The 24,455-nt window shown below is 42.4% G+C and overlaps 1 protein-coding gene across 4 annotated transcripts in view; it reads left to right on the plus strand.

Moving 5' to 3' along the window:
- Window positions 1–213: 213 nt before the first annotated feature.
- Window positions 214–24,455, plus strand: part of NCOA2 (nuclear receptor coactivator 2) — a 292,692-nt gene continuing 268,450 nt past the window's right edge. For 3 of the 4 annotated variants that reach the window (XM_032869220.1, XM_032869226.1, XM_032869227.1), the window contains exon 1: window positions 214–503. The gene's annotated coding sequence lies outside the window, so the exon portion shown is untranslated. Of the gene's footprint in view, window positions 504–765; window positions 871–24,455 lie in introns of those variants that run through there. The other variant, XM_032869221.1, reaches the window with a different exon arrangement.

Consider the following 24,455-nt stretch of genomic DNA (forward strand, 5'->3'; position numbering starts at 1 on the left):
TCACCCTCCCTTTGCCACAGTCACCCATTTTGTCCCCTTTCCCTTCTCCCCCCTCACTCTTCACCTCTCCCCGGGTCGCCTTCTCAGAGGACGCTGCCGACGGAGATGCTGCGGACCCCGCGGCCAGGGTCTGCTCCCCGGAGAACCCTCCGTCCACCTTTGCCCCCTCCCCGGGGGCGCGGGAGGCAAGTTTCCGCCCCGTCCTTTCCCCAGTGACAGGACTTGGCGGCGGCCACGGCCAGGGAGGCGGAGGGAGGGACGGCCTGGCTCCCGAGCCCCCTCCCCTGCTCGCGAGCTCGCGCGGTCTGTGTCTCTCTCCGCAAGTGCGGAGACGCGGAGGAGGAGGAGGAGGAGGGAGTTGGGGGAGGATCTCCATTGAAATAAACAACCAGGCAGCAGTTATTAACACGGGAACATGGCGGCCGCAGCCTCAGCCACAGCTTCGGCGGCGAAGGTCAGCGCCGACGGCAGCCGGCACCTGACGGCGTGACCGACCCGAGCCGGTAACCGCGCCTTCCCTGGGGGCCGCGAGGGCGGGCGGGAGGCGGGCGGCGGGCGGGGGGCGCCGCGTCCCCACCCCCGGCCGCGACTGCCCTTCCTGCGCCGAGCCCGGCAGAGCCGTGCGCCGCGGAGAGGGCTGTTTTTGTGTGCGGGGAGCGCTGCCGGAGTGCGCGGAAAACGGGAGTTGCATCCCGGAGGCGCCGCGAAGCTGGGGAGTTGGGGCTTGGGGGGGGGGGAGGGCGGGAAGCGGCGGGGAGACGCGGAGTCCCTGGGAGAGAAAGGAGGCGCTCCAGCGCTTTGCGAGAGCTCTGGAGACGAGTCCCGGAGCGCGAGGCGGGCGGAGGCTGCAGCCCGCGGCGCCGGCGAGAGGTGAGAGCCGAGGCGCGGCGGGGAGGCCGGGGGCGCGGGCGCGGCCCCCGCCTGAGGAGCAAGGCGCCCGCCAGCCCGCCCGGTGCGGGGTCGGCGAGCAGCGAGGCTCCTGTCCCCTCGGGGGCAGAGAGGCTGAGACGGGAAGGTGAATCCTAAGAAGGTGCATTCTTTAATGGAAACGCGGAGCGACTGCAGCGGAGGGTGGGAGTCGGGCGAGGGGAGGCAGGACTCGGGAAGTGCTCGGGGGTGTGTGAAGGTGAAGCGCGATGTCAGGGCGGCGGGCGGGCTGAGACGCCGGGAGGAGGGGATCGGCGGCCCGGCAGCCGGGCCGGGCCCGTGTCAGCTCTGGGGGCGGGGGGCGAGGGGCGCCGCGCGACGCGGGCGGACGGGAAAGAGCTGCGGCGGGCGGGGCGGGCGGCGCGCTCCGGCTGAGCAGGCCAGGCGGCGGTGGGGGCGGGGAGCCGGGGGGCCGGACCGCGGCGGCGCCGAGCTGGGCTCGCCCCTGACTTAACTTTCTGGGTGCGGGCATGTGTGCAGGAGGCGCGCTGGGGCCGGGGCTGGGGGCGGGAGGCGGTCCGGGAGGTTCCGGGTTGGCTCGCCAGCGCCCCCTTTTCTCTCCCCCTTCTCCCCGCCCCTGAAGGGACAGGCCCTCAGGGCCCCAGGCGGGAAGCGGGAGGGGCCCTCCCGGCTGACTCGCGACGGTCACGCCCCGGGCCCGGGGACACTTCTCCCTCGGGCCTCTGGGGGCTGCTGAGAGAGGGGGCCGGGGTCGTCGCGGCGTGCTGGACCTCCCCGTCCCCCGCCCCTCGCCCCTCCGGGGAGTCCCGGAGGCGCCTCTTCCGAGATCGGGGGTGGGTCGGTCCCTGGTTAGATGGTTCCTCCCTTTTCCCCCTCCCTCTGGTGGTTTCCGGGGCCTGCGGGACCGAGGGGCGGGAATCGGGGACCCGAGCCCCTTGCACCGGCCCAGAGCTGGACCGGGCCTTACGCCTTCTGGATCTGTCACTGGTAGGGGAAACTTTCCCAAACCCGGGACCAAACCTGAACACCTCCTCTGCCACCTCGTCCTCTAATCCCACTCCCACTCCACCTCCTCCAACGCCTTCCCCTCCCACCGACCCGAATCTCGCTGCGTGTAACTGATGGGGCAGTGAGCCAATCGAAGGCGGGGAGCTGACCTGCCGGGTGTCGGTAAACCAATCGTAGGGACCGGAGGAAGGAAGGGGGCGGGGTTGCTTCCCGACCAGTTAGAGAAGAGTTGCACGCGGGGCGGGGGAGTCATGGAGACGCTGAGCTAGCCAGTCTTGTCCATCCCTAGTCACCCGTTCCTTGGTCTGTGCGGTAGTGTCACTTATAGGGTCTCTGACCCGGGGGGGCACGTAGTTTACGCGAGATACAGTATTTTTCTTGGTACCGCTAGAGACGTCGTCTTAGACACGACGAAGTCTAAAGCCACTTAGTATGTGGCAGTAACTCTCCGAGGCCCGTTTCTAAAATGGCATATATATTGTAGTGATCGTGTTCTGGACCTCAGCGGCGGGTTTACGTCCAGAGGATCATCGGAGTTAGCAGTTTACCCCTACCTCAGTTTCACTTAGCTCCTCCAGGGTGGGAACAGAGAAATTTGCAAGGGTACTCTGAAAATGAAGGCATCTGGATAGCCTTACGTCAATTGATTATTGGGAGTGTAAAGCATCATTGTTTGTCATGGCTTCACTGGTTCCTTGTTTAGTTAGACCGCCAGCTCCCAAAGTGCGCTTGGAAGTTAGGCATTTGGGATGACATTTAAAAAAAAAGTTGTCATTTATGGTATGCGTTTTGTTTGTTTTGTTTTTTCTTTTTCCTGAGTAAACAAAGTGAAGTTAGGAACCAAAGCATCAGTGTTTGAAACATAAAGCGTTGGTATTTAAGAAGCAAAGCTAGTCAAAGCATATTTGTCTACAGAAAAAAGTCTAAAGTGTAGTTTGCTGGATTCCTCCCACACAAAAGATTCTTAAAAAAATAAATTAGTTTTGTTCTTAAACACACTGCTGAATTGTACAGTGTGTGTGTGCTTTTCTGGTTTCTGCAGGGTTAGGAGACATTTTTGGTTGTTTTATGCTGGTTGTTGGGTTCAGTCCAGTGACTTTATTAACTCCTGACTTTTAAGAATAGGGAGGATAGGTCTTTGGTTCTCAATAAAGAGCACAGGTTGCTCTTTAGGAATAAGCTGTCTTTTAAAAAAGGCAGCAGCTGCTACAGTGCGTTTTTATGTGTGTGTATGTGTGCTTCTGTTCTTTGTTGGTGAGGTTTAGTGCACACTGACAGCAGCAAGGATCCTTTTCCCAACTGGAATTTGTAAAATCTTTGGGAGTTCAAAGAATGAATCATGTTAAACAGAATGAATTCATTCATTTCGTGTTAAGTATCCCTTGAACTGATCTTGAGAGGCTTTTTTTTTTTGGTATGTGTGGGGGTAATCTTACGTGCGTGGTATTTATCATATCTACTGCTTTCTCAAGATTTTATTAATATTTGGTTACTATAAGAAGGAATTGAGGAACCGTAGTTTTAGGAAACAGTATTTACCACACTCTATGTGTTCTGTTGCAATACACCATTCTCAAATTTCTAATGTGAATTCTTAATTCAGTATAATTTTGAGTGTTTACATAGACAAAAATTAATTGCATTTTGCTGTAGCCCTTTGGGTGTTATTTTAGTGATAAAATAACAAAAACTGTGGGGATAAAACATTTAGCTGCCAGAAGTGGGGAATATCATAAACAACATTCAAAATTTGACAACATTGAAAATCCCCCATCATTAGTTAATTTAGTTACTGATGGTCACCCTGACATGTGCCCTTCTCTCTTCTTTGTATGTATAAGAGCAACACATTATTTTACTTTATTTTCTACAATAGTCCTTGAAAATGTTCTCAGATTCTTGGTGGCAGAGAGTAGCAAGTCCTCTAAAGCCTGGATAGAGGGAAAAAAACCAAAACAAAACAAAACAAAAACCCTCTCAAGCATATGGAGACATCTAGAAAAAGATGTGCATCGTCAGCTGTGATTCCATTGTGTGCTCTCAGTCTAGATCTGAGCCTTCTTCCTCCTGGGGATTTCAGTCTTAATAGAGGAGTTCTTTGATTTTTAGATGTCAGGTTACAGAAACAGGGTAGAAAAATGCTCACCAATTATGAATTTAATGTTTTTTTTAGATAGTTTGGCTCTGATTTTAACCTTTTATTGGCTAAATATAATTTATATGACTTTCATTCACCATTAGAGGAACATTTCACTGGAAATGTAAAATGTAAGGGGACTTGGGCTGTGGTATGAGTGCATAAAGGGGTAATGCTCCTTGGTTGGCTTTATCTATAGCTGTATCTTATTAAAGCTTTCTAAGCCTCACAATTGAGGACCTGTGGGCAGTGCTTTCATTATACATCCTATATTTAAGGATTCAGTACCTTAGCTGTTTCAAATCACATCAGGTTTAAATGTGACCCTTAAGTTGACAGCTGAATTTCTTAGAAAAAAATGTTTGTGTTGTATTGTTTTGTTTTTCAAGATTTTATTTATTTATTTGACAGACAGAGATCACAAGTAGGCAGAGAGGCAGGCAGAGAGAGAGAGGGAGAAGCAGGCTCCCCGCTGAGCAGAGAGCCTGATGTGGGGCTCGATCCCAGGACCTTGGGATCATGACCTGAGCCAAAGGCAGAGGCTTTAACCCACTGAGCCACCCAGGTGCCCCTGTTGCATTGGTTTTAAAGTGATTCTTTTACGCAATTGTAGGATATTAGGTAGCAAAAAAGAAGTCTCTTTAAACAATTTTTCTAGAAGTTCAGTTTTCTGAAATGCACAGTGTGTTCTTTTTTTTTTTTTTTTTTTAGAGATTTTATTTATTTATTTGACAGAGATCACAAGTAGGCAGAGAGGCAGGCAGAGAGAGAAGAGGAAGCAGGCTGCCCACCGAGCAGAGAGCCCGATGCAGGGCTCGATCCTAGGACCCTGGGATCATGACCCGAGCCGAAGGCAGAGGCCTCAACCCACTGAGCCACCCAGGCGCCCCTGCACAGTGTGTTCTTATTTGATGTTTTGATCACTATTATGTCATGGTTGAAATTATATTTAAAAGCCTAATTAATGCTTAGCTATTTTTATGACAACTGCTGTTTAAGAAATTACTGGCTTTTCAATATTCTGTGTTTATAGTTTTGTTTGGGATTTTTGTTATTACATGCTCTCAATTTTAGGAGAATAGGAGGGAGAAAGCAAATAAATTATTGCTTTTAAGGTATTGGTCTTTTACTGCAGTAAATCTTAAAATTGGTGGAAATTAGAATCTTTTCCCCTAATGAAATAATCATACTCTATTTACATACCAGTGATGAAAGGCAAAGGAAAAGAGAACAAAACCTTCAGTTTCTTATACTTTCATACCTGGAGCTCATTTTAACTCTATGACTTGCTTTCTAAACAACAACAAAAAATTCTCAGCGTTTATGTGTTTGTTTCCTTTTTTGTTTAAAGAGTTGTAGAAGGGTTTATGAATTGCAAACTGTAGAAGGAATATTATGTCATGTTACTCCTTAGAGTCTATTAAAAGTAATGTCTGGAAAAGCTATAAAATACAGTTTTAGGTCATAGACCCTCAATTCAGACAGCATAAAGAAACTTTATGGATTCTGGGTACTTTATGGATTCTAGGTACTAATTTATAAATAGAGGTGAGATTGTGACTTCTGTGAATATTTTAGAAGCTGGTTTAGTTTTTCTAGATGTTGTAAAACTGAGGCAAAACTGGTTATGAAAAGGACTGGAAATCTTAAAGATAAACTTGTATTTGATGGTAATTGAAATGAAAGGGCTAGGTGGTCCGTAAGTAGATCACAATGCTCTTGGCTTTTAGGGCAAAGATTTTATGTCTGCCCTATGAAATGTTCATCAGTAACCACATTTCTGGCTTCTAGTGGCTATGATGACATAATGCAATTGTGGAAAAATTGATTCCAGGACAATTTTCAGTTGGTTCACTAGTTGGAAATTTCTAGAGGAGAATTAAGTAAGCAGGGAATCTATGAGGCTGTTTTATTTAGCTGCTTTTGAGGGTTAAGATGTAGAATCTTAACTTTAAGAGAGAGAGGAGAACTGCTTATAGGTAGAAGTTATTGGCAACTTGTTAAAGGTTCTGAAAGAAAAAACAATTTTTAATTTTACGTATCAGTTGATAAATACCTGGCAGGTTAAATCTGGTAGAATTTATGCCTCATAGGCAGCTAATTATGAACTGTTAAGGGTTCCCGATGAGTAACTTAAATCCCGCATTGGGCCTTTTAGATCTTGTCTTTGCATTCTTGCCTCATTTAACCATTGTTTCATTCATTTGTTCATTATTTATTTGATGAGTATTTGAGTATCCCAGCATTTGACGGTTTACATTGATAGCTGAAACCATCTATTACGAATCCTGTGACTTAAGAGGGAACACAGAGTGGGTGATTTTTTTCACAGTGGGGAGCACAGAGAAGTTGGAAAGGTACATGTTCACCTTAATTTTCAATTTGCTTGGATACTAATGATCTGTTTTTTTGGTGTGTGTAATTTTAATTATATATTATCAAAAAAGTTTGATTTGGGTTTGACCTTCCCCCCCCCCAAAATAGGATTGTTTATAGTATGTTGTTAAATGTCTCCTTAGCTGAGTAGCTTACAATCAAATAATTTTCCTTTATGGAGGTATAATATTATAATTAGTGTTGTTTTATACTGTCTGGAGTCATGTCGTGTGTGGTCAGCATGGCAGTCTTTAGTTGGTGGAAGGTATTAGGGCAGCTAGTCAGGGACCTCCCAGTTCTGCAGAGAGAGTGTGCCTTGTTGCTCTAAAACTACATATTCTGGGCCTTCACACCCTCAGTTTCTAAAGGATGGAAAACTCCCATGTGCAGCCCTACACAGGTGTTCTTCTATGATTATGAGTTTTCTAGATTTAACTCATTCTTGCTCTTGACAGAAATGTCTGTAGTGAGAGAGTAACGACAATGCAGTGTAAATGATAATAGCAGCTCTCCCTGAGAGCTGACAACCTGTTAGGGGCTTTTTGAGGTGTGTTTCATTCTTTCTTTTTTTGCCACAGCCCTGTAAAATAGAGGTTACCTCATTTTTCAGAAGATGAAGCTTAAGGGAGATTAAGTCCTTGTGCCTATGAGCAAAACTTCCCCGGGGGTGGGGGGTGGGGGGTGGGGGGCGGATTACCCTTGACCAGCAAGGGAAAGGAAACAAATCATAAGGATGAGAGGGAATGGTGAGTCCCAGAATGTCTTCCTTTTAGGAATCTGATAAAGAACACGTTTGCAGGCCTTTTTATAAGGCGGTCAGTGGAGGCGTTTAGTCCATGAAAGGGATGGATAGATTTGAGTGGTTCCAGTCCTGCAGATCATGCCAGCAGGTGTCCAGCAAAGCCTTGCATCCAGGCAGGCCTGTACCTGGCCAGGTGTCACTTAAGATCTACAGACAGTTTCTGGCTTTTTAGTCACCAGCCCAGTGTTTTACGATTCTTAAATTGCAGGATTCTTGTTTTTTAATTTTCAAAAAATAAGAACTGTAATAGATGGAGTAAAAACAGGTAACATTTATTGACTGTTTACTAAAAACCAGTGCAGGGTTCAGGTGCCCTTACTGTATAATGTGCATGTTTCTCGCTGTAACACAGTGAGGTGGGTGTGCTTATTAGCATTCCTATTACCTGGTTCATGAAGTGGAGGCACAGAACTGTCAAGTATCTTGCCAAGGGTCACACAGCCAGACGACTGGAGAAGAATTTGAACCCAAGCAAACAACTGCCCCTCAGCTCTGTCCCCTTAATGGGTGTTCTGTTAGCTGGTGGGCTACACTTCTTTCAGCATAATGTGGTGGTGTCTTTTGGAGTACTTTGTCGAGGTGACACAGATGAGTAATTCTCTCCTAGGGAAGTGGAAGGGGGTAGGAGTATATTTTGAGAAAGTCCATCCAGGTTGCCTATTTCTCACCATAAAAAAAGCTAGGAAAATAAGCTCAAGAAAACTTGGGTGTGGGGACTAGGAAGAAAATAGAGCGAGAGCACTCTGTGCAGTATAGGTTTTAGAAAGGACAAAACACTGATACAGGTATTTGGCTTCTATTTTCTTTACAATATATTTAATTCTAGTATGTTTAACTGTTAGGTGGTGATTGTGTGATGCATGTTTTACAGATTTTGTGCAATCTCTGTGGTGTGGATGACTTGGTGTTGAGATACTGGAGTCTTAAAAGAAGGCTGATAATGTATGCAGTCATCTGACTTGTGCTCTGCTATTTGTGGAATTTTTCTGCCGCTCAATTGTTTGCAAGGAGTGAGGAGAGCTTTCAGGGAACTCTTTCACCTGTGCACGTGTGGGGAGCGGCACACACTGCTTCCAGCCCCCGGGGACTGAAGACCTGTTGTCATAGGTGAAAATATAATGCCTGGTATTCTCTGTTATTCATTTAGTGTGTCCATGTGAAATGTGATCCCACATATTCCAAGGCTCAGCTTACGGAGTGTGAGTGAGTTCTGGAAGTTCCTGTTGTTGCCTACTGACCTCTGCCCGTTGAAGTCGCCGTCTAAATGATGATTGTCTTTTCTAGCAGATTATTTCTGCTTATGAAATCAGCTTATTAATCAGACATGAAGTGACTTCCCTTGCCTTTGGTGGTACAGTTGCATTTGTGAGAATATTTAATATTAACTTATCTTAGAATTTCTAATTCTATTGTTAATGTGCTTACTGGTGAAAAGCTTTCAGTTATTGTCAAAATGTAAATTAAAAAATGGAGTTGCATATCTTAGAGGAATTTAGGTTGGTACTTGAGTCATTTCTAGAGTCAAACTAAAGGGGAAATTTAGATTGCTACATGGATAACAAACTTTCAGGGGCATCTGGCTGGCTCAGTCGCTAGAGCATGTGACTCGATCTTGGGGTCATGAGTTGGAGACCCATGTTGGGTATAGAGATTACTTAAGACAAATTAAAAATACGTTTTTTTAATGTGCCTGTATGTATTTTAAAACTAGAATTATTCATAAGTGTGTTTATCAGGTAATCACCTCTTGTTATTGTTGGAACATTGGTGAATTCTTTCACATATAATTTTAGATTCCTTAATAAGGAATATGGAAATCTCTTGCTAAAAATCGGAACGTCCAGAGTACGAATTTCTGTGAACATTGATAGCGTTTCCTGAAATTACAGAAGGTGGTTTTCATAGTTACGGAGACTGGCAGTAGGGGCTCGTGGGTGTTTGAGGGGATTGTGCTGTCCTGTCCCGGTCACCTTGTGCCTGCAGCCTTTGGTGGGGATCCCATTGGGTGTGCTGTGCACCCAGACTCAGCTTCTGTGGTGCGCAGTCCTTTGAAGTGAGGATGGGCTGGTAAATAGTGGCACGGCTTTGGATTGCTTCACTTTGGGTATAAATCCTTGTAGACTCTTCTCCTCTGCCTACTTTTCTCCTTCTTCCTTGGCTTTCTCAATTTTTTTTTTTTCCTAAAGGATGGAAGATGGCTGGTAGTGAAGGGAACACAGTCAAGATTCTGGAGGAAGTCTGTTACTATCATTAGGTATTTCATGTATGATCGTGATCTATGGTTTCCTTCTTTACCAAACACACTGGCTTTGCTAACAGCACTTAGGGAAGAAGCTAGCTATTTGTTAAGTAAGCCATTAGGTTTGAAAACAGATCACTTAACAGGCGCAGTGCAGTAATTGGCTGATTTGTTGTTAGAAGTTAGTTGGTTGCTGGACAACATTGTGGTCCAGCAGACTGGGGGGTTGAGCTTCTGTTGTCTAATAGGACTGAGTATTACAGTCCCTAGTTTTTATGTATTTTATTTCTTGCCTATTTAAGGATATTGTTACAAACTTTGTAGTGTTAGATGTCTTGAAACTGTTCACTAGATTCAAGTGGTCCAAATGATATAAGTTGGAAATAGACAATTTAAGATGGATGGAAATTGTAACGAGATACCTAAAGCCTTAGGCATACCTGCCTCTTTGGAGTTTCTGATAGTGTATTGTATTTTCAATTTCTGGAATTCTGTTTTGAGGTTTATATGTAGTGTTCTTGTTGCTGTTTTAAGTAGTAATATCTTGATTCCTCAAGACTCCTGTAAAAGTGTGATGTAAAAAATTTATTCCATTAAAAATGTTATTTTAATATATTATAGTACCACTAGAATCTTTTCTAAATAAACACATGGTAAGTATAAATAGTGGAATCTAGTGAAGGAAGTGGAAGTCATGTAAAGCTCTTTGATTTTTGCTGTGCTACTTTTTATTTTAAGCAGGAGGTGTGTAGTTAATTAAGGATTTTAATAAGTGAAAGATTTTAAGCAGTTACGCCAAAAAATGATGTGATATTCATTGTGAACTGAACATATTCACAGTGACATTTGATAGTGACAAAAGTCAACATTATGCCTAGACGTTGAAGGACATTAGAAAATAAAATTGGAGCATTACCCTTTTCTGGTTAAAGGATGCTCACATAACAGTGTTCTTGTAATCATTGGTGATCTCATTGTAGTAGTAAATATTTTCACTTTGAGAAAAGGCATTAAGGAGAAAAGAGAGGAGATAAAGGGAACCCCAGATTTTCGAGCAAAGCCTTGGGCAGGAAGGACCTGGGTCCGGATACCTCTGGCCTGGCCTTGCTTCCCTGTGGTAAGGCCAGTGAGCTGGGCCTCCTGTGGAGGTCAGAAGTCTCACTAGTAGAGTCCCCCTCCCCTTCCCACTATCACTGGGAGCAGCAGCTGACCCTGTAGTGGGGAGGGAAGGAAGAGCCTGTGGTAGATAGAGTATGGGGTGAGTCCCAGGGACTTGAGGTCCCAGATGCTCACCTGCAGAATTGTTTGCATTTGGGTTTCCCACCAAGAGTTGTCTGGCTCTGACATTATAATGTCTTCTGATCTGGATCCATAATTTGGGCAGTGCTGATGGCCTGTTCCCTTCAGGTACCACTGAGCCCCCCACAGCCCTTCTACCCCTGTGAGGTGAGAGCAGATAAAGACAGGGTAAGGCAAGGGAAGACCTTCAGGGACTTGTGATTTTCAGACTGAACACCTTGCCTTTACCTGGCTTGGCCTTAGAGGAGTGAGGGAAGCCAGCATCTTCCCCACCAAAGGGATCGAGTTTTTCTGGCTATGGGTGCCCTTTTCCATTCCCTTCTTGAGAAATTTCCCATTGAGATTCAGGTGCCTACCACAGGCTCCTTGTAGATTTTCTGAACCTGCCTCAGTTGTTCAGAGTTGTTGACAATCTTGGAGAAAGAGATCAAGTGTATATGGGGGGTGAGAGGAGGAAGGAAACGCATTCAGAAAGAAACTGGAGAGACCTAGAGAGGAGTTGCTATGTTGAATCAAGGCTAAAAAGGTTAGCACCATGCAGATGGAAAATAGCAATGCAATAGAGTAGCCTGACTGAAATCTATAAATTAGTGAAGGTTTATAGAGAATAAATCCAGGCTAGCAGATACATGCCCTTGTGGCTTTAAGGACCTGCTACTAGTTTATCAACTTGATCATACTGAGTAGTTAACTTACAGTACTTGTTATTTCAAGTGGAATAGGCTTTTTATACAAACTTTTTTTGTATAAAAAGTTTTTGTATAAAAACTTTTGTATATTTATCTAAATCGTGGATTAGTTCCTAATAGCAGTGAAACAAATTAGAAAATTTTTTTTTTTTTTTAATTTTATTTGACAGAGAGAGCACAAGTAGGCAGAGCTGCAGGCAGAGGGAGAGGAAGAAGCAGATTCCCCGTTGAGCAGGGACTTGATCCCAGGACCCTGGGATCATGACCTGAGTTGAAGGCAGATGCTTAACCGACTGAGCCACCCAGGTGCCCCATCAGATTAGAATTTTTTAATATAAATTCTTTGGAGTTTAATATCAAGGAGGAAAAACTAAACTAAAATGCTTTGAATAATCAAGCATTAAAATTTGCCGGTCTTTTTTGTTCAGTAAAGATGCTTAAAATGACAGTATGCATTGGCTTATCTGAATGAAAGGAAATTGTACGTGTTTTCTTATGGGTTTGCTAAAAATTGAGTAGTAAGGGGGCGTGTGGGTGGCTCAGTCAGTTAAGTGTGGGTCTTTGACTCAGGTCATGATCCTGGAGTCCTGGGATGGAGCCCTGCATTGGGCTTGCTGCTAGGTGGGAAGCCTGCTTCTCCCTCTCCCACTCCCCTTGCTTGTGTTCCTTCTCTCGCTGTGTCTTTCTCTGTCAAATAAATAAATAAAATCTTCTAAAAAAATAAATAAGATAAAATACATAAGTGATTAAGTAAGGGTAGAGTACATATGTGTATGTTTTTTATTTATTCATTCATTCTTTGTCCCCCTCCTTCAAAATAGTACTACAGGCAGCTTAAAGGCTTTCATTAAAAAAAAAAAAAAGGCTTTCATTTTTAAACTGTATTTCGACTGATTTAACAAATTCTTCTTTGGCACTGTAAGTCATTAATAGACTGATCTTCCCCAAATATCCCTTTTATAATAATACAAGTCCCCACTCATCACAGAATAACATTCCCAAACACTTACTAGATAGGTCTATCACAAACCCATTTTTTTTCCCCACTTCTACTCTTACTCGAGCCTTTGTACCCGTTAGTCTGTTCTTCCTGGCCTTTGACCATATGAGTTCATGCTCTTTGATTTGCCTCAAGAAAACTAATGAGTTATTCTAAAATTTAGGAAGCAACCCTTTGATATAAAACTCAATTTTTTTTTAAAGATTTTATTTATTTATTTGGTAGAGAGAGAGAGATCACAAGTAGGCAGAGAGTCAGGCAGAGAGAGAGGGGGAAGCAGGCTCTCTGCTCAGCAGGGATGCTGAGGCAGATGCGGGGCTCTATCCCAGGAACCTGAGATCATGACCTGAGCCGAAGGCAGCAGCTTAATCCACTGAGCCACCCAGGCACCCCTATAAAACTCAATTTATTGGGAGTTTATATTACTGATCTTAGTTAATAGCAAAGTATATGATCAAAACAAGAAGAGTATACATAGAGTCCAACAGTATTCGGAGGTTATTAGTAAAGATGCTTATTACATTGGATACAGATTTTACAAAAAAATACAGAAGTCCACTTACCTTCAAAACAGAAACAATAAAGACTTACATTTTGGGCTTTCTTGCTTCCGTAAAACTGAACATTTTTCACACTGAGACTTACTATCTTTTCCCCTGCAGAATATTTTGACACTATGGTGAGAAGAGGGATTAATAATCTCAGTTTATAGTGGAAAGAGGAGAAAAAAGGTAAAGAAAACCTTGGGGGAAATTCAGTAGTTCTGGAAAGGTAATAAAACAAAACCAAACACAAAGAAAAGTATACCAGGGTTGGCACTTAAATACTTCCGTTGAAGAAGTGATAAAAAAGAGAATGGAAGCATCACTTGAAGGGCTGATGTCTCAGTAGGTAAATAATGAAATTCTACAACTACCCAAAGAGCAAAGCCCTCACAGCCTGCACATTAATATATACTTGTGACAACACCTATAAAGATATTCGCAACCTTCTTCCCAAATCTCTGCTTAAACAATTATTTTCTATTTTGTGGGATCATTTTATTTGCAGAGCAATTCAGAAAGCTGTCTGTCTGTCTGTCTGTCCGTCACCTTTTTACATTCTGTTATCAGTCAATTAAAGTAGTAGAAACAGTATACAGCGCAGGTGGAAAAGCTGGGTGGTACTTTGGGGCCTGCAGTGTCGTATAGATCTCTTTGCCTTCGCTCCTGTGATGCTGCGATAATGTGGTAGAACAAGTGGCCAAATAAGAACTATTTCAGTGCTGTGTATGCTTCTTTCTCCCTCTTCCTGTGTGTGTGTTATGTATGTGTCTGTGTGTGTGTGTGCGCGTGTATGTGTGCGCGTGCGTTGGAGGAATTGTTTGAAAGTAAGTTACAGATGACCCTTTATCCATAAAGCACATTGCCTTAAAATAAAGGCATCATTTTATAGAACTGCATATAATATGAATGTGACTGTTAAACCCAAGAAAACTGATGTCAAATATCAGCTGTCTAATGAGTTTTCCCAGTTGTCCCCAAACTGTTAGGGTTTTGGGTTTCAAACCAGGAACTAATCAGATTCCCTCTTTGCATTTGGTTCTGTAGTCTCTTTTAATATGAAACCTTGCCCCTAGTTTTTGTTTGTTTGCTTTTTGTTTTTTAGGCTATTTCTTAGTGTTTTTTTTTTTTAATTAAAAAAAGTTTTTTAGACATTTTTTTAATTAAAAAATTGAATTGTGGCAAAATGCTTACACAGTTTATACCTTCTTTTTTAAATGTGTATTTAAGTGCATTAAATGCATTCACGTTGCTGTGCAGCCAGACTTTTCTATGTTAAATATCAGGTTCTCTAGGGGCGCCTGGCTGGCTCTTTGGCTCAGTCTGAGGAGTGTGTTACTCTTGATCTCGGGGTTGTGAGTTTGAGCCCCATGTTGGGTGAGAAATCACTTACATAAACAAACAAACAAACAAATATATAAACAATAAAAATACCTCCGTTTCTCCAAAAGTGTTAGGAAAATTAAATTGTTGGGGTGCCTGGCAGAGCCTGCTACTGAAGCCTGATCTCAAGGTTTAAGTTCTAGCCACACCCACGTTGGGTGTAGAGATTACTTAAAAAAAAAAAAAAGTAATAAAATATATTAATTTGATGAGGGCTGAAGGGTAGCATAAGCTTTGAGAGCTTTATTGCTTGAGATTGTGGCATCTCAGGACATTTTGTGGGCATGCCCTCTGATGCGCCTCATGTCTGGGCCTAGACATGGGTTCTAGGAGTGCCTCACACGGAGATCCATGTCTGGCTCGGGGGATGCAAACAGAGCTGGTGCAGCCTCTGAGAACCTTTACCGTTAGAGAACGCTAGGAGTTGTTTTCCTCCTGGGAGGTAGTAGATTTCTCTTTTAGGCACGGGATGGGAGTGGAAAACTGAATTTTATAGCACACTTGGCTAAATAGAAAGCTTTTATTCAAACACTTCTTGGAGTAACACCATAGAGAAAAAAATTTGCTGGGAGTTTATGGAGTTTGGCAACTTGAGTTTCTTCAATACATGACTATTCCATAACTTGGAATTTGAAGGTTTCTGTTTCCTTTTTCCTTTTTTTGGGGGAGGGGTGCAGTGTCTTTATTTGTTCTCCCTTCTGACTTTTCCTGCCTGCCCCTGTGATTTCTACCTTTAGTTTCTATTTAACGTCCTATTCTCTTTTCTGCTTCAGAACCTTGTTAAGGAAGAGGATAGCCCTCCTGTCTTCCCTTGCGAATCACAGTGGTTATCTGGGATTCATTCTCAGTTTGAGAAATAGAGTCTAAAAGTTAAAATCATTCACAGGTGTGCAGATCATACCAGTGAGATACCTGGTTAATCTCACCAACCCAAGCCTGTAGAGAAGTAGTAATTATTCTTAATGTAGATCTGGAAGTCTCAGTGGGAAGAAACTAGCACTCAAAGAAAACAAGAAATAACACAAGAATTTAAGTAACTCCAGAATAACTCTCAACTTGAAACTTTCAGGCTCCAGGAAAAAAAAAACAACAGAAACCAAGGTTCTCTTCTCTTAAAGTTAATACTCTTGGAGGTGGAACATCCTTAGACTGTTGGCCATGAATGTTGCACTTGACAGAGCACAAGCAGAGGGAGGAGCAGGCAGAGGGAGAGGGAAAAGCAGGCTGCTGTGGAGCAGGGAGCACAGTGTGGGGCTCAATCCCAAGACCCTGGGATCATGATCCCAGCCAAAGGCAGATGCTTAACCGACTGAGCCACCCAGACATCTGTCGCACTGCACTACACCTTTCTTAGAGGTAGCATCGCCCCCGCTTGCTGCATCATAAAATGAAACAAAATATGCTGCTCAGGAATAATGAGAATATTATTGAATTAATATTTATACTGGGAAATCATATACTTAAGAGATACATAAGCAAAATGAAGGATGGAAGGAAAATGGGATTGTACATAGGCCTTTTTATTTAACAGATCTGGGCAGACTGATTTTACAGAGAGTGTGTCCACATGCGCACAAGCTATGGGAGGGGCAAGGGGGAGGGAGAGTGAGAATGAGAACCTCTTAAGCAGACTCTGGGCTGAGCACAGAGCCCTAAGCCCAGCTTGATCTCACCACCTAAGAGCATGACCCCAGCCGAAACCAAGAGTCAGATATCTGACTGAGCCATCCAGGTGTCCCCAAATCTGGGCAATTTTAAAGTGCATAGAATTTAAAACAAGTAATTCAGAAATCCCATTTTCTGATTTTTTTTTTTTTGCAAAAATTTCCTGAAATGTCTTCCAGACATACTAAGAGGTAGTCTCTTTGTTCCTGTCATTTTATATATATTTTGCTGTTTAAAAAAAAAATGTTGGTATATTAGAGGGGGCTGGACAAAAATTGTAGCTGCATTTCTGAGTGGCTCTGTGCTACGTTCCAGACAGATAGGTAGCAGGTAGCAGTGTGGGTCAGCAGGGAGGGAAGTCCTTCAGGAAATGTAACTGAAGCAGCAACATTATGGACAGATGGAGGAGGGGCACAGAACTAATAGAAAGTGCTATTATTGTAAAACAGTGGCTACACAAAACCCTCAGAACATTAGAGGTTTATGTATCTAATTTTTCTGATTCCGTTTCTTTATTCCTTTGAGCACTTGTCATTTAGGAGAAAATACTTTTAAAGATTTTTTTTTAAAGTAATGCTCACACCCAGTGTGGAACTTAAACTCAACAACACCAAGGTCATCAGTCTTCTGTTCCACTGACTGAGCCAGCCAGACACCCCTAGGAGAAAATACTTTTCAAATGTGAAATATTTTCCTATTTCCTAAACTGATTTGAAATGTACCAACATTCACTCAGGCCCGTGCTCTGTTCTAAGGCACAGATCTGTTTGTCTCTCCACCATGTAACTGTAAACCGTAGATTCCATGCAACAGAATTCTAGGTAACTCCTGGACTTGCCCTTTTCTGTCTTTGTTCACTGGGTGTTATTTTGTGTGTGTGTATGTAGTAGTAGTAGTATTTTAATGACAGTGCCTTTTGTCTTTTCTGGTTTTCTGCATTGTATCTGCTCTGGGTTTAGAAACCAAAAGAAACCAGATAACCAGATTTGTTAATTCAGCAAAAATTTAATGAACACTTCCTATATACTAGACAGTGGGAACCCAAAAATTTAGAAAAGAAATGTCCCCTATCCTTGCAGATCTCACAGGGAAGAAAGGAGTCATGTGGGCAAGTAATTACAACATATGCATTAGAATAGGAAATTATATTAGAGGGCTGGTCAGATATTTTATGGGGGCAAATGGTTCATTCTGTGAGGAGAGGAAAGGCTTTACAGCCACTGGAGTATTTGATTTGTGCCTAAAGGGCTGATTGAGATTTCATCAGAGAAGAGAAAAGGCATTTTAAAGAGAGACAGATACATAGGATGAAGATAGAAAATATTATAGTATGTTTCTATTTTATTTTTTATTTATTTTTAAAGATTTTATTTATTTGATAGAGCATGCATGAGCTGGGGGAGGGGCAGACAGAGAGGGAGAAGCAGACTCCCTGCTGTGCAGGGTGTCTGATTTGGGACTTGATCCCAGGACCCTGAGATTGTGACTTAAGCCAAAGGCAGGCACTTCTGACTGAGCTACCTAGGCGCCCCTCTATTTTATTTTTCATATGCACTTTTAATAAGATTTGCATGAGAATCTAAGAGACTCTTATCTGTAAAACCAGTGATCTTGGGGCGCCTGGGTGGCTTAGTCGGTTAAAGCTTCCCACTCTTGGTTTCTGCTTGGGTCATGATCTTGGATTCACGGAACTGAGCCCTGCATCTGGCTCTGCACTGAGTCTGCTTGCCCCTCTCCTTCTGCTCCCTCCCCTGCTTGTGTACTCTCTGTCAAATTAAAACAAAACAAAACTAGTGATATTTAGAGCACAACATTTGGGGTATTTATTTTGAATGTTTAGAAAGGAGTCTTTTCCTCCCTTGTCTCCTTTTTAATTCCTGCTTGTGTTCTGCATTAGGGAGTTCTGTTTACTGTTGCTGTACAGTGTTCCATGCTTGGTGGCATTATGCCACAAATGTTGCGGGCCAGGGTTGGAAAAGCCCTGATGGACATAGCTTCTCTGCTCCGTGATGTCTGGCATTCAGCTAGGATGAAGTCTCAAAGCCAGGGCTTGGCAGTGGAATCAAGTGAAGGCTTGTCCGCTTAACATGTCTGGTGTTTTTGATGTAGGCTGTTCGCCAGGCCCTCAGCTGAGTTCCCTCAAATACCTTTGTATGGCCTCTCTACCTAGCCTCTCAGGCTTCCTCACAGCATGACAACAGGGTGCAAGATGTCATAGTTCCAAGGAAGCGATCACCTTTTATGACTTAACTCATAAGTCACATAGGGCTACCTTTGCCTTCTCCAGATCCAGATTCAGAGCATTTATTTGGGACCATAGCTCCCAGCTCTCCTTGGCAGGAATGTTGAAAGTTGAATTAGAAGAAGAGTATGTGGGATGGGAGGTTGTGGTCATCTTGGGGAACCATCATCTGTTAACAGGCTAAGTTGGGGAAAGTTTCAAGTGTTACTGCCCTTTAAAAGAGAAGAGAGGAAGGATTCATTATTTCTGGGATATCCAAAGTGTTTCCATATGAGAAGTAATGAGCAACTGTTCTCTAGTCCTAGAAAAGGCAGTGTTCTTAAAGTATATCTAATGGGATTTTAGTTAGATGTTTAGAAGAACTTTCTGATAAAAAAGATGTACTTTTTTTTTTTTAACTGTAGGAAATTTGTGTGATTTAAAAGTAAATTTAGTACTGATTAAGTATATATTGCCTATGGGTGGATGTGTTGCCTTGAGCAAGGGATTTAATGTTTGAGTCCAATTTCCATTTTTGTTAAATGGGGATAATGACTGTTTGCCTCACAGAGTGCTTGAGGATCAAATAGGTTTTATTATTAATGAAGCCAGAATGAATTAGATGATTTTAAAGAAATTTTCTGGTAACAGATTCTCTGTTTATCAGGGATTATTAACAGGAAGATTATAGGGCATTAGTGAATCTTTCTGAAATTGTTCTTTTAAAGATTTATTTATTTATTTTAGAGAGAGGCCATGCACGCTAGAGCACAAGGTGGGGGGTGGGTGGAGGGGCAGAGGAAGAGAATCTCAGGCATGAGATGAGCTGAGCCCAGAGCCTGATGCTGGGCTCAGCCTCACAACGATGAGATCACAACCTGAGCCAAAGGAACCAGGAGTCAGACACCTAACCGACTGTGCCACCCAGGTGCCCCGGAAATTTTTTTTTTTCAGTACAGAAAAATGTGGCTTATTATTTTTCTTTCCTATGCATGTATTTACTGTGTAGAGCTCTCAAATGATAATGGCATGTATTTTTGGACTGTTTGTTTTAGCAGGAACATTTCTAGCCCTGAAGGCCACTCATGATATGAGTAGTAATTAACATAGTCCCCCCTGAAAACACCAGAAGGGTGCTGCTTCAGCAGATCGTTTTATAGAGTAAGGCAGCTTCTTGTTCAAAAGATGCTTTTTTCTTGTGCTGGGAGCACGGATGATAAGAGTTTTTATTCTGAGTCTCTAGTCCAAATTTTAGAATGCATAAATGGTCTGCTTTGCTTGTCTAAACGGAAATTCCAATGTCTCATCGAGATTTAGAAAAGTGTGTGGGGGGTGGGGTGGGGGGGGGTGTCTCATCTTTTTTAGAGACTCTTTAGATACTGTGGGGAGCCGGGCTTGAGAGTCCTCTGGTCGAGGTCGTCAGCCAGGGTTAGGGTTATGGGATTCTTCTTTCCACTAAGAATCCCAGCAGCCTGAGATGAACTACAGGGTTAGGGACCCTCAATGTGCAGATTCCCCTGCAAGACCATCTGTTGCGCATCTTTGTGTACTATTGGAGCTCACAATTCCATAGTAAGACGTTTCTCAGAAAGAAAGATCAGAAAACCATACAATGAAAAACAAAACAGAACAAAACCATGCATTGAAGTAATTGACATTTTACATACCATCAAGCACAGACTCGTCCATGGGAAAGGCTTTTCACTTTTAAGGATAGAATGAAAGTAAAATCTTTCAAGATCTTGTCATTGGTTTTTCTTCTTAGTCACTCATGAGATGATGTCACTTCAGGGCAGAAAGATTATAAAATCTTTCTTAGAGAATTTACTAAAAACTTGAATGTTTGGGGTACCTGGGTGGCTCATTGGATTAAGCCTCTGCCTTTGATCTCAGGGTCCTGGGATGGAGCCCCACATCATATCACATTGGCCCTCTGCTTAGCAGGGAGTCTGCTTTTCTCTCCTACCTGCCCCCCCCCCACAACCTACTTGTGATCTCTGTCAAATAAATAAATAAAATCTTAAAAAACTTAAATGTTCTGTTGGTGGATGTTAATATTACATTTCAACAAACCTTGGAGTTCTTTACATGCAGGAGTTTTTGGTTTTGAGTTTTGGTTTTGGTTCTTGTTTTTTTTTTTTTTTAAATTCTGTGAAGTCAGTATGGAGTAACATTTGGGAGCCACATTGCTTGGGATGTGGGTCTGACTCCATTACTTGGACAGGTATGACCTTGTGCCCCAGTTTCCTTAAATGTGCATTCTTATTATTATTACTTTATATCTCCTTCAGTGGTCAGAGTTTGAGACACAATTGATGTTCAATAGGTCTTCGTTAGTTTTTTGTGATTGCAATTCAGAGTAGACCATTTTAAATGCAAATTGAGGGGGATTCAAGGAGCTGTTTAGGAAGCTAATCCTGAAGACTAGAACCGCCTATGTGTTCAAGATTATTTGTGGTCAAGTTTTTTTTAAATCACCTTTCTTTATCAATTAATGTGTGTTCCAGAAATGCAAGGGTTATGCAGTACTCTATATTGTATGTAGAGTCTATAAGGATACATTATAAACTATTTTGTAATTATCAACTGTTTGAAGTAAATGTGCTACCACTCTGATTATAGAATGATTATTACTATAGTCACATTAGCATTTTTGCACCTAGTAGGTCTAATTCAGTGGCTCTCAACAAGTGGGAGTGGGGAAGGAGGACAAATATTATTTGATGTATTATTTGGCCTATCAACATTCATATCCTTTTTATGTCCATGTTGTTCCATGGTAGTTGAAGGCAAAACTGATAGTGCTATTTTGTGCAAAAGATGGAGAGGAGAGTGTTTTAAATCAATACAGTTAAAGCTTTTTATGTTTTGGAAAAATTGGAGACTTTTTTTTAAATTTAAATTTTTATTTTTTAAGATTTTATTTATTCATTTTACACACAGAGATCACAAGTAGGCAGAGAAGCAGGCAGAGAGAGAGGAGGAAGCAGGCTCCCCGCTGAGCAGAGAGCCCGAAGCGGGATTCAGTTCCAGGACCCTGAGATCATGACCTGAGCTGAAGGCAGAGGCTTAACCCACTGAGCCACCCAGGCATCCCAGAGACATTATTTTTTTTAAAGATATATTTGGGAGAGCAAGCACGAGTTGCGGTGTGGGGGGGGGAATGGCGGCAGGGGTGGGGTGGGGTGGGAAGCTGAGCTGAGCGTGGAGTCCAGTATGGGGCTTTATCCCAGGATCCTGAGATTATGACCTGAACCAAAGTCAGATGCTTAACCTACTAAGCCACCCGGGTGCCCATTGGGAGGCTGCTTGGAGGTGGTAGAATGTTTCATTTATCATTTTAAAGCTTTCAGAAAAAGTGCATAAAATTTGCCTTTAACCTGGGAGGTTGAATGCTTATTTGACATTCTGGTGGACAATGGTATTCTCTACAGGAGATAATATGAAGATTTCTCAAAGAAATGTCTAATGGACCTCAACGTTGGAGTCATTTGACTATTGAGAAAGAAGCAGGTTTGCTGCTGAGTGCGCCCGATGCCGGGCTCTGTCTCGCGACTCTGAGATCATGACATGAGCTGAAATCGCGGGGAGAGATGAGATGGTTATAGTTACCAGTGAAGTACATTTAGAATATTGGTTTATGAAGGTCAGAGGAATAAATGCCTTTTCTTATTAGTAGAGTAGGAACAGAACACTTCTGAATAACCTAAAGAAAATTTCTAGGATGACTATAGTCCACATCTATATATAGAATGTAATCATTTAAAAATATTTGACTTAAAGGACTCCCAATTCAAATATGAATTATAAATCTTAGTAACACTGTTATACTTTAAACTGTTATCTACTACTTCACTTCTAGTCAGTCTTCTTTTTTAAATTAATTAATTTTTACATCATGTTAAGTTAGCCCCTGTGTAGTGCATCATTAGTTTTTGATGTCGTGTCCAGCAATTCATTAGTTGTGTATAACACCCAGGGCTCCTCACAGCGCAGGCCCTCCTTAGTATCCATCACCCTGTACCTCTCCCCCCACAAGTTTCAGACCACGTGTAATGAGTAATGACAGGTTAAGGGACTAAAACAGAAGGAGATGATGATTCTAGATCTGTCTCCTCCTTAGTGAGAGTTTTTCATTTAGGTCTGATTGTTGCACATTCACATGGGAAGTAGCATAACCTCTTTCACTGCTTAGCCCCCCCTGGTCAATTTTAGGTAGTCTGGTGGCTCGGTTTTTTCTGGGTTTTTCTGGAACGCACTAGCATCCGAAGGAACTGCGTTACGCTCTGGGTGCTTTATTTCATTTCACGTTTACCTTTCAGAGAGACGCCACTGAATTGGATATGAAAATTCACCGTCTTCTACCGTTTTCCTTAGTTTTTCATATTTGTTTTTAATCTTGAAATAGGAACATTTATTAGTAAGTCAAATGAGCTATTCAGTCAGAGCTGTGGAAACTGTGGGGTACCATCTGTGTAGTTTGTGATGTGCCATATCAACTCATTTGAGCTTTTAGCAGGAAAAGTGATATAAAATTGCAAAGCATTATTATTAACGCAGTTGATTCTATAGTGGATCAGGGTGAAAAAATGAATCTCTGGGGGACAAACTGCTTTTCTGTATTAGTTGTGTTAACCCTTCTGGAGTGTGTGATATCACTGAGTAATTTACCAGTTGGTAGGTACAATTTGCTCTCTTGGTATGTTGCAAAGGAAATGTATCCATGTTTAACTTAGATCAGAATCATTTTTACAGGGAAACTGTCATTTTCATTTACAGTAGATATGTGCTAACTTCCCTCCCTGGTTCTTCTTCTGGAATTCCTGAGCAACAATATCTGATAGCTACATTTTGTATTCTAGATATTGTTGGTGGGCTTGGAGAACAAATATTTAAGCTTTCCTGACAAGGAATATTAGTGTTTCCTGGTCTTATGTTACTTGATCACCGTGGAGCCGAGATCTTTTTATTCTTTTCTTCCTTGTTGAAACAAAGCAAAATATGTATTTAATTTTTTTTCAGTAATATTGAGATGTAACTGACATATAACCTTGTTTTAGTTTAAAGTGTACAATATAGTGATTTCTGTCTTAAGATCTTATGATTAAACCGCAAAATGATTATCACCGTTAAGTTTAGTTAGCATCACATAGTTACAGATGTTTTTCTTGCCATGAGAGCTTTTAAGATTTACCCTCTTTTATCAGCTGTCAAATTTGTAATATAGTATTGTTCATTTTAGTCACTGTACTGTATACATTACATCCCCAGAAATTATTTGCCTCAGAATTGGAATTTTGTACCTTTTGAACACCTTTATCCCCACCTCCCTTCCCCTACTTCTGCAAACCATCAGTCTGTTTTCTTTTCTATGAGTTCGGGCTTTTTTAGGTTCTACATATAAGTGAAATCATGCAGTATTTGTCTGACTCTGACTTCACTTAGTGCAATGTCCTCAAGATCCATCCATGTGATTGCAAATGGTAGATTTCCTTCCTTCCTGACTTTCACCAGACCACACCTATGGCTATTGATAACTTATCTCATGTTCAACGTTTTTTTCCTGTATATATGTGGGTTTTGTATCTTTTTTAAAAAAGTAGTTTATTATTTATTTTAGAGAGAGAGTACATGGGTAAGTGGAGGGGCAAAGGAGGAGGGAGAGGGAGACTCTCAGGTAGACTCCTTGCTGAGCGCAGAGCCTGCTACAGGTCTCCATCCCACGACCCTGTGATCATGACCTGAGCCAAAATTAAGTCTGAAGCCTAACAAACTGGGCCATCGTGGGCACCCCTAGGTTTTGTATCTTTAATGAAATTATGATCTCCTACAGCCGCAACTTGGGATAATGTTAAGTGAAAGGAATTTGGATTGGGGTGTTTTGGGATCAGGTCTGGCTCCTTTACCCATGAGTTGAAGGCATAGGCGGATTCTTAGCTTATAAAAATATTCTCATATAACTCATGTAACCTCAGGATTGCGTGAAGAGTAAATGAGAAAATACAGACAAAGTGCTTTATAATGTGTCATTACAAATGCTATTTGTTATAGTTATGGGCATGTTTAAGTATTGCCATAAGATCTTAAACTATACGATACCTGGACTAGCTGTTGACTCTAAATGAGAGCTTCACAGGTTACTGGGAAATGTCAAATAAAATGTGTTATTTTAAAAATCATCTAGGGGTGCCTGGGTGGCTCAGTTG

Source organism: Lontra canadensis, unplaced genomic scaffold, assembly GCF_010015895.1.
Source record: "Lontra canadensis isolate GAN:19392208 unplaced genomic scaffold, GSC_riverotter_1.0 scaffold37, whole genome shotgun sequence".
Taxonomy (NCBI): domain Eukaryota; kingdom Metazoa; phylum Chordata; class Mammalia; order Carnivora; family Mustelidae; genus Lontra; species Lontra canadensis.